At 40.0% G+C, this 17395-nt stretch overlaps 1 protein-coding gene across 4 annotated transcripts in view; it reads left to right on the forward strand.

Annotated features, from left to right (window-relative positions):
- Nucleotides 1-17395, forward strand: part of WIPF3 (WAS/WASL interacting protein family member 3) — a 90257-nt gene that overhangs the window by 832 nt on the left and 72030 nt on the right. The window contains exon 1 of one of the 4 annotated variants that reach the window (XM_082397983.1): nt 320-446. The exons of the other annotated variants lie outside the window; for them this stretch is intronic. The gene's annotated coding sequence lies outside the window, so the exon portion shown is untranslated. Of the gene's footprint in view, nt 1-319; nt 447-17395 lie in introns of those variants that run through there. 4 annotated transcript variants of the gene reach the window in all.

The raw sequence follows: 17395 nt of genomic DNA on the forward strand, positions 1-17395 counted from the left end.
TTAGATCTGGCCATGCATGGGTTTTAAAGTCTCCTTTGGAGGAATAAGGGAGAAGGTGGCAGAGCCTGTTCCCCGCTTCCCTCAGTACACACCGGAGGCGGAGGTGCAGCGGGGATGCGGGAGCAGGGCTGGGGGAGAGGGAACTCCAAATCTCCGGGTGGGGGCTGGAGGACAGGGAGCCCAGCCCTGTGCCCGTGGGCAGGCGGGCACTGGCTCGCAGGAACAGCGCCTTCTGAGCGTGGCTTAACAGCCGCGTGGGTGTGCCTGCGACGGGAGCGGGGGCGGCGTGGGGCCCCAGTGCGCGCTGCTCCCTGGAAAGAAGTTCTTTCCCGGGAGAGGCCGGGAGAGCTCTTCTGGCGCGCTGGGACGAGCCGACAACAGCCCCGACGCTCGCGCTGTTTCGTGACGGGCTCAGTTTGGAAGGAAAGTTACTCTGCAGCAGGAAGGTGGGCTATCACTTCGCCTCTCCAAGCCTGGGGGTGTCCTTGACTGCAGAATGAGGGCTTTGTTCTGCATAACCTGTGTGATTCAGAAAGTTCGTGCCTCTCTCCTCCTTTACAGAATCTTTATCTCTTTAGAGGGAAGAGAAGTACATTTCTTCTGGTCAGCAGTAGTAGTTATCGCAGGGACTCCAGCCTCCCCTGAAAAACAAATATTTTTTTTTTTTAATTTTAGGCAAAGCTATTAATGGGGACGAAGCTTAGAAAAGGGGTTGGGTTGCCTTTGGGCCTGGTAATGACTTGGATAGAAAAGGAGGTTTCACAGGTGCCGGAAATGCTCCCTACCTCGACCTAAGTAGTGGTAACACAGGTGTACGCGTATAGATACTTGTGAGGTTATTCCCTTGAGATTTGTGCACTTATGCTTTCCCTCAATAAAAAAGTAAATAAAAATTTAATGCTAAAAATCCACTCATTGTAGTAGCACACAGATTAGTGCAGTTTTCCAGCCAATGAATTTTAGAGATACATTTAAAAACCACAGAAACCAAATCAGAAAAATAAATAAATAAATAAGAACAGGGAGCAAAGAAAGTTTAGCAATAACGGGAAATGAAATACACACTGCAGAGGGCCTTACCAAATACCTTTACACGAATCACCTCACATGATTCACAGTTCTTTAAGGGCAGTATTGTTATTGTGCCTTTTTTTACAGACAAGAAAATAAAAGGTCACAGAGGTTAAATGCCTTACTCAGGGGAGCAGGGTTAAGAACCTGGGTACACAGATTTCAAATTCTATACATGCAACCATAAACAAGCAATTTTCGGCCACCTGAATCAGGGCAGAGCCATCAGGGTGACAGAGACTTGAAGGCTGGCTTCCTGCTGTGCCCCTTTTTGGTTCCTTTCCAGGAGCCTCTGTTGTTTTCATATAGTTGTGAGTGTGAGATTGTGTCACAGACTGAAGGTAGCCAGCAGCGGAAGGGATGGAGGAAGTGTGTGTGTGTGTCTAAGAACATACAGTTTTAGGAACAGGAGAAAGCCAGCTGGCCCAGCCTGGAAACCCTGTTTTTAAGAGATTTATTGTTCAGAAATCATACAGTACAGGTTGTGATTTTGCAGTCACTTAAATACACACACAAAATAAATAATGTAACCTAGAAAAGATCTGAGAAACCAAAATGTAATTTACTCTAGAGGAGAACATGTAGGATTTTCACTAGGGAAAAACAGTCAACTTTCCTACATTCTAGAATTTATAAATATATGTTTATCAATGCTTATGTTTAGAAAAACCTACAAAAATAACTCAGCAGAAGGACAGAAATTCGTTTTCCAGCAAACGTGTTGTAAATATACTTACATTTGGTGCAGAAATATTTGAAACTTTAGGGTACAGGAATATTTTATCTAGAGATAAATCTTGAGAAATGTGTCCTAAAGTGTGTTCTTCTGGTGATTTTATACTTCTGCCTAAAATTCAGAAGCCGGAGGAGTAGAATGGTGTTTGTTTTACCAGCTAATATCACATTGCAGAGTTGAATGTTTGTCTTGTTCTTGGAATTAGAAAGTTTTGGTTTGAAGAAGCTGGATTAAGTGGGGCAGGTAAAGAGGTAGTTGGATGAATCTGCTCAGCTGAGTGCCATCAAGCGTGATTATGCATCACGAAGTTATCTTTAGGCGAGTTTTGCCATGTCACAGTTAGTGTTCTTGCCATCTGGCTGCTGGAATATTTAGAAAGGAGTCATAATGTTTGACTGACTCTACTGAGAGCATGACAAAACAGACTTCGAGAGGGAACTATTAAATATGAGTTAGGGTTGGTGAGAAAATGATTAATTACTTCTTATTTAGCCACCGCACAAAACCGAAGAGATGGACGGTTCCCAGCTGATGCGGAGCAGGTGCAGCACATAAGTTTTCTCACTGACTTCAGCCAGTAGTGCACTTGAAACTTCCCCTTTGCCGTTCTAGTTGGGTATTTCCTTAGGCCTGCCCAAGCAGGAACCCAACCCGTTTTGCAGCAGGGGAATCGTGTGGTGAACTGCCGTGCTGAAGTGCCAAAGAGACAGAGTGAAGCAGAGCAAATGTGGCAAAAATGCCAGGTGGGCATTATGTGGGCCAGGCTCTGTGAAAGATTTTCAAGTGCATCTTGAAGGAATGTTCACCCTCTGTGGGCGATGTATTCCAGTGAGACACTGAATTTGAGATGGTGGCATCCAGAAAGGAAGTGCCAGGCCTGTCTATGGACTGTAAGCCTGTCAGCTCCTGGGAGTATCAAAGAGGAGGCAGTAGGGAGCTTGTGAGGACTTGGGTCCATGTGTGTGCAGGTGTGTGTCAGAGCAAGGTGCCCAGGCTGCCATCCACTGTGCCTTAAGAGCCAAAGGCTACCTCATACTGAATACTTGTTGTGCCTGGCTAGGCTAAGAGCTTTCTACATATGAAATCAACCCAACAGCCCTAAAAGGGAGCTGATTTTTCTTACTCCCATTATCAGATGGACAGAGAGGCCAAGGGCTAAACTGTTCTCAGAATGATCATGCCACACCCTGCCCTGGTCTGCTATCAGCCAACTCATAAGCCCAAGGTGCCCTTTACCTGTCTGACTCTGCCTTATTGCACCTGAGCTCCTGGAGGACAGGTACTATATCTGTTTCATCTCTCTTCCCAGCAGCTGCGTCATGGGTGGCATGCGATGAGTAGTGAATGAATGAGTGAGTGAATGAATGAATACCTTCATATTTAAAGGTCAAAAGTCAGTTTGGATTAACTGTCCTTTTGACTTTTACTATCTCATTCCCCTCTGTTAATATGGGTCATCAGGCATGATTGTATGGACAAGATGTATAATAGATATCTCCTTTAAAGCTGAAGGACGCTAAGCTCAGCCTGTAAGATCAGAAGGCCTCTGCTTCTTTTAGAAATTAAATATTTCTTCTTTTGTAAAACGGTTGTAATTTGAAACACCTGGGTTGGAATCTTTCATTCATCATTTATTTGTTGTATGACCTTGGACCAATTACTTCACCTTTCTGTGCCTCAGTTTTCTCATCTGTAAAGTGGGCATAGTAATAATACTACTTATCTCATATTTAGGGTAAATAACTTAAAATAAGTCCAGTGCCTAGGACAGTGCTTGGTTCATAGTAATGTTCAATAAATTAGCTATTTTTTTATTATTATTATCATCTGATGCTTTTAAAAATTGTTTGCCTTAAGTGTTTCTGGTTCCATAAAGCATTTGAGGAGTAAACAACATAAAATTAATAATGAAACTGGGGTACAGAGAACACACAGATAAGGAAGCAAGATAAAATCAAAGGTAATTTAGTGAACAAGACTATGTTATAAGGTGCAGGTAATTTCTAAAGATGAGTTTACTATGAGGTTTGGTGTAGTTTCAGGAGATGGGATTAAAAATTTGTCAGAGCTTCCCAGTAACCAAAACAAAGAGGACAACACAAATAGTTACCCAATCCACAGTGACCATGAGATAAAATGAGATCAGTTACACAGCTTTTCCTGGTCCTGAAACTTGGGATAGCTTTCTCCTGGCGGTTCTTCAAAGCAGTCACTGTTGCCATAGAGATCTAAGTCTTCAACATGGTCCCTGCCATGAAGACAATGGAAGTTTTGTGGTAAAAGTTAATAATAAGTGTTTCTTAGAACGTTATTGACTGCCGTTCCAGAGACATACTCTCAGAGCACAGCCCAATAAAAGCTCTTCTGTGAAGGGCCAGAACACTGTGGTTTGGGGATGTGCTATTTCCTTAGCTATGCTTACTGAGTGCCTGGGAGAGTAGAAAGATTCTTCCAAAGATTATAATTCTTGTGAGAGTCAGGTGAACAATCCCATCTTTAAGAACATTTGTTCTGGCTGAAGCTATATAAATGAGCCAGATCAGTTTACTTTATCCAGAAAAAGTCCAAAGGGTGTCATCATGCACATAAACTCATTAATAGATGTGTTCATGAATTTTCTTAATACTGGTAGTCCCATAATCTCCCTTTAGCTGCAGATTTTATCACACTGTTTGGAAAAAGAATAAAATATCCAGTGCTCTGTACTACCTTTTAAGCCCCTTAATACTTTCAGTACTTCTTGGTATTAAGAATAAATGATATTTGATTTTTAAACTTTTTTTTAGTACTTGAAATAATGGTCATGTCTTTTTAGTCTCATTACATATACATTAGCCCAAATATGATTTGTATCAGTTAGGATTGCATTCAGCTGCCAAAACAAACAAAACAAAAACAATGCACACATCAGAATCTGGCTTAAACAGATACAAGAGTGTCTTGTGGAGCTAGACTCCCAAGAAAGGCAGTCCAGGGGTGATGCAGGAGCTCAAACAGTACTATCACAGAATCAGCCTTTCCCTGCTTCACCATCTTCACCATGTAGGACATCATCCTAAATCTAGTTGCCTCATGGTCACAAGATGGCTGCTGTATCTCTAGGCTTACATCTTTAGGCAGGAAGAAAGGAAATGTGTAAATAGCTAAAGAGCGAGGGCCCTTCTATTAGGGAGGTTTTGCCTTTTTAGATAGAAAGTGACGCCCTCCCCAACTACTTCTGACGACATCTCATTGGCCAGGATGGTGTCACAATGTTGCTCTAAAATGTAAAGAGTCTGAGAAGTCAAATATTTTTAGCTGGGTAAACTGCAGCTACCACCCCTCTCTCTAATTAGGGATTTTGCTCTAAGGAAGAAGAGGAAATGGTTATTGAGTAGGCAGCTAGAAGTATCAGCCACCTGACATAACTTCCATTATTAGCTATGTCCCTGACTTAATTAGAAATTACAGAAGTGACTCAGTAATTTAAAATGTTATACTTTTCTAGTTTTTCATACAATTAGCATTAGAGGATGAAACACACCCAATTGCCTTATGTAGATTCCTAAACCGCTGTCACCAGCCCTGCTTCTTTTCTAAATTTCAGATCTAAATTTCCGTTTGCCAATAGGACCTCATATGCTTCAAATTAAACTCACTTCTCCCCGCCCATTCACCACCCCCCAACACCCACACATTTTCTCCTGCCTTCCTTAATTAATATTAGATTGTCTTGGCAAGGAGCCTTGGGGTTGTCCTGGGCTCTTTCTTCTCCCCACATCCCAGACATCCGAACTGTTATCGTCCTTGGCTCTGTCCCATTGCCGTTACTCTAATTCAAATAAATATCCATCCTCGCTCATGTGGATCCCCAGTTTGGTCTACATATTTGCTGCTTCTTCATTGCCCTATAATTCATTTTCCACACATGCCCCCAGGGTGCTGTATTTAAAACACCAGTGTCTAACATCTCTCCTTTCTTTAGAAGCTTACAAACTAAAGCTCAACCTGGTTCTGTGAGCGCCATGCTTGCTGGGACTGGTTGCCACACACCCCAGACATTCCCACGTGGCAAAGCTTTGCTCACCCCCTCCCCACTCCCTTCAATCATAGAAGACCTGTCTCAGAGGTCTGTTATGCTTTTCATGGTCCATAAGCCATGGGAACAGTTAATTACCTTTTCATTTATGTTTCCAGAACACTTTATATTTCTATTAATATGTTTTGCCCTGGATTCTATTTTGCCTGATATTAATCATGCTGCACCAGTTTTTAAAAAAAAAATAACAGCCTTATTGGGGTATAATTCACATACCATAAAATTCACTTTTAAAGTATGCAATTCAGTGATTATTAGAATATTCACAGAGTCACACAACTATAACCATCATCTTAATTCCAGAACATTTTCATCACCCCAAAAAGAAACCCATTAGCAGTCACTTCCTATCCCCCCTCTTCTCAGCCCTGACAACCACTAATCTACTTTTTATTTCTATGGATTTACCTATTCTGGAATTTTATATGTGTGGAATCATGCAGTATGTGACCTTTTGTGACTGGCTTCTTTCACTTAACATAATCTCTTTTGGGTTTATGCATGCTATAGCATCTATCAGTACTTCATTCCTTTAATTAATTAATTTATTTATTTATTTATTTATGGCTGGGTTGGGTCTTCGTTGCTGCGCTCGGGCTTTCTCTAGTTGCATCGAGCGGGGGCTACTCTTCGTTGTGGTGTGCAGGCTTCTTATTGCGGTGGCTTCTCTTGTTGCAGAGCACAGGCTCTAGGTGTGCAGGCTTCAGTAGTTGTGGCACGTGGGCTCAGTAGTTGTGGCATGTGGGCTCTAGAGCACAGGCTCAGTAGTTGTGGCACACGGACTTAGTTGCTCCGCGGCATGTGGGATCTTCCCGGACCAGGGCTCAAACCAATTTCCCCTGCATTGGCAGGCGGATTCTTAACCACTGTGCCACCAGGGAAGTCCCCTTCATTCCTTTTTATTGCTGAATAATATTACATTGCATGGCCCATACTACATTTTGTTTATCCACTCATAAGTTGATTGACGTTTGGGTTGTTTCTACATTTTGGCTATAATGAGCAATGCTACTATAAACATTCATGTATAAGTTTTTGTGTGGGCAAATGTTTTCATTTCTCTTGGATAGATACCTTGGAGTGGAATTACTGAGTCTTATGATAATTCTGTTTAACATTTTGAGGAACTTACAAACTCTTCCAAAGTGGCTGCACCATTTTACATTCCCACCAGCAAAGTATGAGGGTTCTACACCAGTTTTTAGTGTCTACTTGGGTATTGTTTTCATTGTTTTATTTTCAAAGGTTTAAACATCATTTTGTTTTAGCTGCATTTCTCATAAAGGAGATATAGTTAATTTTTAAAACAATTTGAATATCTCTGTCCTTTAGTAAGAGAAGCTAATTATCTGTTTAACAATAGTTATTGTGGTTACTGATATAGTGGAACTTATTTTGTGCTTTTTATATACCATATGCTTTATTGTTGCCTCTTTTATTCTTCTTTTTTTCTGCCTTTTCCTAGCAAAGTGCCTGGCACATAGTAACTTTCAATATGTAAGTATTATAAGCTATCATTTGTGGACAGGCGCCATGTATCTATAGATTTATTTATTCATCAAGTATTTATTGATTACCTGCTATTCATGTTTATAGTTTACTCAGTGGCTAGCATAGTGCCTAACATGTAGAAGAAGCTCAGTGAGTATTTTCTGCATTGCATAGACTGTGCAAAGGCTGAGATGCTTTTCAGAAGCTGGGTAGAGTAATGGAGAGTGCGTAGGCTTAGGGGCAGCTCACTTGGGTTGGATGCGGCTGTGTCACGTCCCAGCTATTTGATCTTGGACTGTTACTTTACATCTTTGAGCCTTTGTTTCCTCGTCTGTGAAATGGGGATAATAATATCTTTCGTGCAGAGTTGTTTGGGGGAATGAAAGATAATTATGTAAATAACAATTAGAATTGCTAGCACAGGGAATCCACTTAGTACATGTGAACTACTGTTTTTGTTAATGAATTGTTTAACAAAGAGCTCTCCCAACCACATACATCAGTATGAAATCATCAACCATGTCTGCCCAGGGAATAAACTTATAGTAAAAAATGACGCTGGCTCCTTTGCTATGTGTCTGACATAAATAATTACTGGAGACATTTTTTCTCCTCATATGGTAGAACCAAGAAAAAGGACCAAAGATGTAATTGTACTTCCTCTTAATGACACAGAAATAGATTTTAAGTCTCCAGTATTCCTTAAAGCTGTCGTTTATTCTAATACTCTTCTAAACTTTTGAATGAAACATTTTTTTGGCCAATCATCTTGCTCTCCAGTATTTCAGAGGAAGAATGAAGTAGCTTCAGAAATAGGTAAGATAACTGCCTAAAACAAGACAAGCAAGCAACATTTTCCTCTACATTTTAACAACTTTTGCATGACTTTTTTTCTGGTTTTCACCTCTATGTGTATGTCCGAAGGTTTTAGAAATTCACCTGCAGACTTTTAGAAGGAAAGCTAAAGCCGATCTGGGTTCATGCCTGGTGTTGTGCATTCCTGGTGGTCATGGATGGTCAGTGAGTTTTAAGTGATAGTGGTTGACCTGTAGTCATTTTGACATTATCTATATAAATTAGGTATGCCTAAGAATGATGGCTCAGGATATCTGTCCGTAAGATCTAGGGGTGCATTATTCTGTGGCTGGAGAAAGAAAGCCACCATTGTCATTTCAGACCTGTGCACCCCCTTATGGTGCTCTCTTGTTTTCTCCCATTTAACGAATGACTAGGATCGGTTGCAAATGGAACCAGCTCACAAATGATTCATGCCTAATGGGCAATCATGTTTTAAAGCTGTTCCTCATTGTTTAGTAACCATGTATTAACAGAAGAATTAAATCTTAGGGGTTATGGATTGGTTTGAGGAGAATTATTTTACTCTACTCTTGGTTGTTTTCCAAGCCCACTTGGTCAATCACCTTTGACACTTGTGGCTGGCTGTAGGGGTGGTTTTAGCTGTCATGGAAGTCTGCCTGCAAGGCCAGCCCAGCGAAACCCATGGTCAGGTCTCAGTACTGTTCTTTGTGGATCCATCTCACTTAGACCAAATTGTCAATGCAAATTTATATTTTTCTTTATTCATTTATTCATTTGTGTTTACCTTTTAGATGTAGAGGGGTCTCCTAACTCAGATGATGCAAAGCATTTAAAAAAATACTTCTCCACAATTGTCCGAAGTAAAGAAAGCAATCCAGAACTTTAAGTTAGTTTTTAAGTTAGTTTTTCAAATGGGTAGTAATGCCCAAGATACATACTTCAAAGAGTGTAAAAAGGATATACAGTATAAAGTAAGTCTTTCTCACACCCCAGTCTCAGACCACCTGGTTGTTATACATTCTTCTAGAGATATTTCATACATATATATGCATAAGCAGGTATGGGTATACCTATTTTTACATATACCTGTATTTATAGGTATACACATATAATACAAATAAAAGCATATTCATTCTATATACATTTTCTGCTGCCTGCTTTTTTCACTTAATATAACCTGGAGATCATTCCATATTGGTACATATAGGGCTGCCATATTCCTTTAATGGCTACCTAGTATGCCATTTTAAGGTACAAACTGTAATTTAATAACCAGCTCCCAGTCAGTGGGTTTATAGGTTATTTCCAGCCTTTTGCTATTAAAAACAATGCTGCAGTGAATGTCGCTGTATACATTATTTCTCGTAAGTGATACACTATGTGATAAGATAAATTCCTAGAATTAGAAAGTATACTTAAAAAATTTGATAATTTGCTCATTGCCCTTTATAGAAAGTTGTACTAATTTATATTTCCACCAGTAATTATGAGCGTCTGATGCCTTGCACCCTCTCTGATACATATTTGCCAAACCTCTGATCTTTGTCAACCTAAGTGAAAAATGGTATCTTGGTGTGGTTCTGACCTGTATTGTCTCATTATCGATAAGGCTCAGCACCTTCAAATGTGTTTAAATGCCATTTGTATTTCTTTATCTGTGATATGTTTGGCCCATTGTCCATTTTTCTGTTGGGTCATTGCTTTCTTTTCCTGTTAAACAAAGAATTGCTTTATTAATACAAACTATTAATACATACACGCAAACTATAAAGTGCTAAGAAATCTAAATATCTAGGTCATAGCAAACAGGTAATCATTTCACAATGTATACATATATCAAATCATTATGTTGTATACCTAAAACTAATACAATGTTGTATGTCAATTATATCTCAATTTTAAAAGATTTTAAAAATAAAGATTTGTTTTTTACCACCTTTTGTCTGCAAGCTAAGGAACTTAATATACATATATTATCTCCTGCTTTATCTTCCCTTTTACCTGACAACTTTTGTTAGTTATATCTTTCTATTTTGCCATGATTAATAGTAGTTATAGTCATTTCTGTTACCATAATGTCATAGGCTCTTCAGCCTTGGTTCTATGGTTAATTCAATACTCACTGTCTTTCTTTTTGCCCTAATTTCTCTCTTTAACTCTTAATTGGCTGAAGTTTTTCCTATGGTAGTATCTTCAATACAAATTCAGGAAACATAATTCTTACATGTTTAAAAACATCTGTCATACTTGCTTTTTGACCACAGTGACAGTTTGGCTGGGTATAAACTTTTGGATCATACATTATTTCTCTGGGATACTGTGGCATGTCTAATATGTCTCCAAAACTATATCATTTTTTCTTCGGATATCATGTGCCTTTTAATCTATGGAATTAAACCTTATTTTTGAAAAATTTTCTTAAATTATATATTTGTGATTATATATTTGAATATTTATTCTCTTCCATTCATTTGTGTCTTTTATTAATTGAAACCATTTATCTTTTTTTGTCTGTCTTCCACATCTATCATTTTCTCTCTAACACTTTTAAATTCTTGGTCCATTTCTGTTTCATTTTATTTATTTTTCTCAATTCTCCATGGTCCTCAGTGTGTTTTCAACAATACCTGTTTTCTTTGGGCTGTTTGTAGTGTGCTCTTCATTTTTTTAAATGGAAGTATAGTTGATTTACAATGTTGTGTTAGTTTCAGGTATTCAGCAAAGTGATTCAGTATATTCAGTGATATATATATGCATATATATTCATATATGCATATTCATAATATGCATATATATTCTTTTTCAAATTCTTTTCCATTATAGGTTATTAAAAGATATTGAATATAGCTCTCTGTGCTATACAGTAGGACCTTGTTTGGTCTTCATTTTTCTCTTTCACTTCTCCCACATTATATTTCATCTCCTATTGCCTTGCTACATCTTCTCCTTATATTTTTCCTTTGTGTCCTTAATTTAAATGGATAACTTTCATAAAATTTTTTCAGTTAATAATTTTATGCCTTGTCACTGTTTTCATCTGCTTCACAGCAGTATATTTTCTGATAAGTGTTTTTCATCTATCATCTGTCCTTTGTCCTGTTCCTTTTCCCACTTTTTTTTTTTCTAGTTTTCTTGTATAGATCTTGTGCTGGTTCTCTTCACTGTTTCCTTTTATTTAGTATTCATCTTGGAATGATTTGAATTCTTCTTAGACCAACTATTTGCAGGAGATTTGTTTAAGGAAAAGATCAGGGCAGGTTCTAGACCAGGGAGAGTTCTCTTTGGGTCAGAGAAGTGCTCCTTATGACAGAGAGAGAGAGAGAGAGAGAGAGAGAGAGAATAGAGAGGGAGAGAGGGAGAGAGGGAGAGGGAGAAAGTGAGAGGCTTTAGGCTGCTCATGATTTACTGTCTCCCTCACCCTTCCTCACTTCTAGCCGTGTACCCACTGGAATGGCTTGTCTTTGCCTCCTTCCCTGCTCCCTGGTGTGTCTAAGGTCCAGGGTCGCTCCTGTGCTGTCCTACACACCCTTTTCCATTACTCTAAACAAGTGTTGGTGGGGCTTCCTCACTGAGGAACCAGAGCTTCTTATTTTGGAGAATGACTCTGTGTGGACCTTGTCTGAGGTCTGCAGCCACAGGCCTACTCTCTACAACACCTTACCTAGACCCTGTATTTGATCGTCCTGGGCAGCAGGCAGCCCTGTCTCATTTATTGAAATTCAGGGTTACAGAAATCTAGTTTTTACTCTCTGCAATTGAGTTTATATTTCTGAGATTCCCTTTCCTTCCTATTTTGAAATGGTTTCCAAGAAAAGGAAGGAACAGAGATATTTTCACTCCACCATCTGAAAACCAGAAGACCTCCTTGAACTCAACTTTATTTTGAAAAGTGTTTTCTAATTTAAAAGACTAAAGCCTCATCTCTGCTGTCCCTTAGGACAAGCGTTTCCATTTCCAGGAAGCCACCATATCCTTAATTTTAAAAATTACATTTGAAAGAACTTTGCTTTTTGGAGAGGATCATAAACTATTTTTGATTTGTTTAATACTTATCTCAAAGCAATACTCATTTGGTCCTCACACTTATGCAAATCAGGAAAGAAGGAACATGCTTTACTTTTTTATAGATGGAGAAATAGATGACCATTAAAACCAGAACTAGAGACCAGTTCTCTCAACTGTCAAACTATTCCTCTTTGATGACAGCATTTCTAACATGCCAGGTGAAGCTTTTCTAGTGAGCACTGGAAGCTTTGAGAATCCCACATCCAGAATACATTTTATTCCCACACTGATAATAAGGCCTACAGTTGGACAGGAATTTCTCCTGCACTTTTCCTCCCTTCCTATTTTAGTTGGTAATATTTTTCTTTAAATATCATTAAGATAATTATTTAATCTGTAGACACACAATTTACATAATGTGCTGCTGCCGAGGTGTGTCCCCATCTTTTGCTTGAGTAGTTGGCATGACCCCTGATATATATGTTTTCTATTTCTTCCCCATAGCAACAGCCAAGCAACAGTATTTGACACTACCTTTGGCCTTGGCAGTACCAAGATACCTAAGACACAGTTCCTATCTTTGAACCTTCGAGGAGCCCGTGGTCCAATGAAGGGAGACACACAGACATGTGAAAGGAAATTGCCAGAGTCCCTAGTGCCGTAATAAAATTGTGAACAAAGTACTGTAGGAGCAGTTAGCTCTGGCGAAGGCAGAAGAAAATCTGTGCAGAGGAGTTGGCACCTGAGTGTGTTTCAAAGGATTGGTAGAAATTTTCCAGGTGGTGAAGGCCATCACATGCAGCCTGCGTAGCATGGACAAAGGCACAGAAATATAAAGAAAAGGTATGTAAGAAAACGTCACAAGTGTGGTGTGGACAGAGGATAGGATGCAGAGAATAGAGTGGAGGATGAAATGGAGAACTTGACTCTGTGACGAAGAGCCTTTAGGAAAGGAGGATATGGGAACTGGGGAGTGAAGTCCTGTAGTCTGAGAGGTAAGACCTCTCAGGCTTGGCTGTCAGTGAACTGTGCTTGCTGCCACGGGCGGAATGTGCCTGGTGACAGAGCTGAGGATGCCTCCTTGCCACAGGTTGTTTGAGATTCTAGCGAACTTCAAACTGGACAGGGAACTGGAGGCACCAGAACTTGGGCCAGCCATCCTGATCTGGCCCAGGCTGGCGCAGTATCCCTACTGTGAAAATACTGAAACTAAAATCTAAAGTCTCAGAAGTGAAACTAGAAAAGAAAGAATTTGTCTTGTAGACTTGTTCCCTGTGCCCCCTCCAGTCTGAACATTATTTCCTCAGTGATTCTCAGAACAGCATTTTTAGGAGTATTCACAATCCTAAGTGCAAAATGACCACCTTAGCCTTAGAAAGGAAAAAATGCCCTCCTTAGAAAATCCAACATCATAAAATAAATTAAAGAGGTGGTAATTTATTTTATAAAATGACTTATTATTTTATAACATTGATTATGGGTTTCCATTGAATAATAAACTCCTTTTGTATGCTTAAAGCATACCTCGATTTTTCCAAAATTAGACATGCCATTTTTCAGAAGCATAGCTGTTATGTAAAATGAGGCTTACTTATAAATGTGTGATTAGGATCATGTATTTTTTTTAATATTTATTTTTTTAAAGATTTTTTTGATGTGGACCATTTTTAAAGTCTTTATTAGATTTGTTACAATATTGCTTCTGTTTTATGCTTTGGTGTTTTGGCTGTGAGGCATGTTGTATCTTAGCTCCCTGACCAGGGATGGAACCCACACCCACTACATTGGAAGGCGAAGTCTTAACCGCTGGACCGCCAGGGAGGTTCCCCATCATGTCTTTTTTTTTTTTTTTTATCATATCTCTTTAATAAGCCTCATTCTTCTTTTAGCTAATTCAAAGGCAGTAAAAAAAAAAAGACAGGAAATCAATATTTTCTCCTTTAACTCTTGGGAACCACACACACAACGATTTTTATGGCATTTAGCCATAATTTATTTTATTTTTATTTATTTTGGGCTGCGTTGGGTCTTAGTTGCAGCATGCAGGATCTTTGTTGTGGCATGAGGGATCTTTCGTTGCATTGCACGGGCTTCTCTTTAGTTGTGGTGCGCAGGTTCCAGGGCACGTGCGCTCTCTAGTTGAGGTGCGTGATCTCAGTAGTTGTGGTGCGCTGGCTTAGTTCCCCCACGGCATGTGGGATCTTAGTTCCCTGACCAGGGATCGAACCCGCGTCCCCTGCATTGTAAGGTGCATTCTTTATACCACTGGACAACCAGGGAAGTCCATAATTAAAATGCTTGAGTCAATGATAAATATTATCAATATCACTGTATCTTTTTACCTAATACTGTTCAAATATTATAATGAATTCAATTATCTGGGACAAATTTGCATTTCAATAAGAGTCTTATAAAAGGAAACCAATTTCTGAGCTCGTTGTAGGTGTGACTTAGTAGCTTCCATATTAGATTGCGGTTAAAGTGTATCTTGGTTTTAGAACACACATGGACAATCTTCATAAATCCTTTAAGCATTTCAGCAGATAATTAACTATCATATCTGGTCAGGCCTGAGCAGATTCAGCTTCAGGAGCTGCTCTCGAGGCTGGTGTATCTCAGGTGTGGGAAGCCCTTCATATCACCTGTGGGAGAGGTGAATGGGCACTCAGCTCAGTTTCTGTTTCCCTTGTGTGTCAATTCCAGTCCTAAGTACAGTGTGCCATTTTCATGGACCCAGACTGCTGAAATTAAACGGATCTACAGAAAAAAGAACCTTCTCAGTAGAGGACACAACTTCCGACTGGATGGGGCAGGGCATTTCATCATCCTGATTGTTCTAGAACAGGGCTTTTCAAACTTCAGCGGGCACAAAAATCACTTGCTGACAAGAGACTCCCAAAGACTCTGATTCAGTAGGTCTGGGGTGGAGACTGTGCCTTTCTTACAAGCTTCCACATTCTAGAGCTACTCAAGGTATAGATTCAGACCAACAGTGTTGGCCTCGCCCGGGAGCTTGTTAGAAATGCAGGATCTCAGGACCCACCCTAGAGCTACTGAATCAGAATCTGCATTTTAACAGGACCCCTTGGGTGATTCGTCCTCCATTAAAATTGGGGAAACACTGCTCTAGATCACTGTTCCCCAAAGCAACAAGGTTTAAGTATCACTATGGAAACCTGAAATGAGTTTAGATGGTACATAGATGAACATTTTATTTTAATAATCGTTAAGTTGATTTTTATTATTACCGTCTATTTATGGCAAATAATATTGGTTTTCCATTTATGGTAATAATTTAAAGTTTCTTTTGCAAAATAAACAATTTTAAAGTAAGTTCAGGTGGTATGTGGATGTGACAAAAACTATAAAAAGTCGTATGTTTACAAGTGACTTAACATGGTGCTTAAGAGCATGGACTCTGGAGCCAGACAACCAGGGTTTGAATGCCTGCTCCTCCAGTAATTCACTGTGTGACTTCGGGCAAGTTTCTTAACCTCTGTGGGCCTTGGTTTCCTCATCTGAAGAATGGCGATAATAGTATCTATCTGATTGGGATATTGTGGGGCTTAAACACGTTCATATATGAAAAGTTCTAAGGATAGTGCCTGACACATCGCAAGGGCAGTATCAGGGCTAACTTACCTTACTATAATCTAGAACACAAATGTTCAAAGATTTTTTTATCCTGTGCTTTTTATTTCCCCCTACCTTATCCCCTGCTTCCTTGCTTACTCAGATCGACATGCCCCACCTCCCCCAAAAAGCTAAATATTCCAGGAATTTTGTACCATTGAGGAGAGTGAGAGCAGCAACTTCCATTTGGCCAATGAGAGGATGGTCTTCACTTAGCGAGGTGGAGGCGGGGCATGAGAGCTTACAGGTGGGAAGTCCCAGGAGAAGACTCTGCCCAGAGAATTTGCTCTGAAACAATGAGGAAGTGACAACAGAAAGTGACCACTCGTACATCATTTTCACCATAACCTGGAAAGAAGGTTTTTAAAAAATTCCATTATTGTTTTACTTATAGCTTTGGCAACTTTACCACATGTTTTTCGAGAACATTTTGATGTATGCCTTATATGCTCATGGGCTCTTGGGTTGTGATTTCCTGGCTGCAGGGCACCTTTGATAAATAAATGACTGATTGGTAGAGTGGCAGGACCCTGCTGAAACCACAGTGTGAGAAATGGACCACCTCACAGGCTTCATTCGCCCGCATTCGTGCAGAAGTGAGAAATCTCTCTTCTCTTTTCCTGACTTCATAGACAAAGAAACAAGGGACTCAGTAGGACAGTGTCAAAACATAAAGAGTTGTGAGTGCCCAGAGAACCTTATTTTCAGATTCCTATTCAAATGTATTTTTAGAACCAGCAAAAGATGCTTTTGTCAAATAGTAGCAGTAATCCTTGCTTACATTTTAAAAATAGGCACATTTTCTATTTGTGAACAGCTGTGATCTGACAAACTATCCTTAGGGGAGAAAAGTGATGATGACAAGAGCAACTAGTGTGTAAAATTGTTGACCATGAGTTATTTCTCTCTGAAATAACTCACAAAGCTCAGCATATTTAACTTTTTAACATAAAAAGATAGGCAAGCCCAGTCCACATCTCTCTCCAAGTGGGAACAGACAGACCGATCCGGTAGGGAAGGAAGGAGAGCAGAGGGGTTGGAGGAAGAGTTCATTACCTGCACCAAGTGGACATCAGTTCTCCTGCCTCACCCCTACTGGCTCCCTGTAAAGCGGTTGCCCTCTGGCAATCTGTGGGTCCTAGGTGGCCTGCAGACATGTTCTTCTGGCCCACTGGTTTTTAAAAATGCTTTTTGATTTGGTTACCCACATTTCAAAACAGGATTTCACACGAAAATCTGGATATGGGGACTTTGGGGAAAAAATGGGAAGATCTGGGGTCAGTACTGGACTTGCATTCCTACTGAATATCAGTCAGCCAGAGCTGAGGGAGCCCTCCTGCTCCAGCCCCAGGTCTTCTCTCCTGTTGGCCGGGCCCTTCCACACCTCTTCCTTCCACACCTCTTCCTTCCACTGTTTCCTCACCTCTGAGTCGATACTCACAAGTCAGCTCCCTGCCTACAAGCAATGCTGGGAAAAGGAATTCGTGGGTTCTGGCTGAGGGACAAGGATTCATAATGGGAGCAATTCCTCAGGCATAGGAAAAGTGTCCAAAAATGGTGGA

This window comes from Balaenoptera borealis (genome assembly GCF_965194805.1).
Source record: "Balaenoptera borealis genome assembly, chromosome: 7".
In the NCBI taxonomy this organism is placed as follows: Eukaryota; Metazoa; Chordata; class Mammalia; order Artiodactyla; family Balaenopteridae; genus Balaenoptera; species Balaenoptera borealis.